The following is a 1,452-nucleotide window of genomic DNA, read 5'->3' on the forward strand; positions in this document are numbered from 1 at the left end:
CTAATGTGCCACAAACAGGACTTTAATATCACCAACCATTCCCATGTTATTACAGTGTATCCATATAAATGGCCCACCCTGTATTTTCCAAGTCATCAGCATGCTGTGCTAGTTCCTCTACCCACTTCTTCAATGATTGGAGTTTGCCCAGGGTCACCGTCGTGACATCCGCCATAGCCAAGATCCGGGCGTCCGCTTCCTTTATGTGCGTCTCATGGTCCTCCAGTTGTTTCCCTTGTGCTTGTAAATAGCAGGGAGACCCGGCTCGAGTTTATCTTCAATGACTTCACAGTTACTTCCTGAATCACCTCACAAACTAATGGATGTGTTCCAATATTCAACTGTGCATCAGTTCCCATGCTAGTTCCCTCATTTGCCTCTCCGCTCTGCAAGTTGGGGTCCCCCACAGTGTTGGGTATTACAACTTTCCTTCACGGCATGTTGTCAGACTGTCCCAAAAAGTAGCTGCTAATGCTCATCCCAGGCTTACAGATAATGTCACTGTAGTAACTTGTAATAAATTGCATTTCTAAAGTTATGGGTGTAGAATCAGTGAACTGGTGTACTAGCACTCCCTAGTACAACCTCACTACAAGCTGCCATCTTGAAAACCAATGACCAATGGTCTTTTAAAACTACTTCAGCCTGAAATATAAATATCAAATATTATAGTTTTTGGATTTTACCCGTTAAAGAAGAAGAGTTTTGCCCTGTAAACACCATCAAAAATGAGCATCCCTACATAAGCCACTAAGTGTTTCCCATTCAAGGTTTTAGCATGGCCACAATTTGCTGCAGGATTTCATCCATCAGCAGCAGTGCAAACCTTTGGCTACTGGGAGGTAGTAGAGCATTGCAGTCTTTGTTGAAGACCAAAATATGGGGATAAGGAGTCCATCCTGTGACTGCTTCAACCATATTTTCACTCTCACCTTCAGATGAGTCAGAGTTGGACTCCAGCTGGTCTGTTTCTACGTCCGAGGCCTCCTCCATGTCAGCCCGGAGGAGTATGATGTGTCTTTTCCAGAGGCTCCTCTGTGCTGTAAAGTCTTGCCATCTTCTTGCAGAGTGCTCCTGCACTACTGCTCATACTTCTAACCATGGCTGCAGTGCAGTTGCATAAATTACCTGAGCTTTGGTTCTTGCTGCTGAGATAGCTTTGAAGCTCTGAAAGGTCACCTATCAGTAATTATTATTGAATTAGTTTATGACACACAGTGTGGCCTTCTAAGAAAAAAAGACTTGCACACACAAAATTATCTAACATCATTAGCAGCACACGTTCATCATTTCATTAGCAAGACACCCATTTGGTTGGACAAATATAAAAACAAAACATTAAAGGCAAGTTGTCAAAAATGAAATCTTAGCATAAAGGAATTCGTTAGTTGATTTGGGATCAAAAATTGTATTTTCACTTGTTTAAATGGGACATGTTTTGGCCGGAAGATA

This window comes from Aulonocara stuartgranti (assembly GCF_965226115.1).
Source record: "Aulonocara stuartgranti genome assembly, chromosome: 1".
Classification (NCBI taxonomy): Eukaryota; Metazoa; Chordata; class Actinopteri; order Cichliformes; family Cichlidae; genus Aulonocara; species Aulonocara stuartgranti.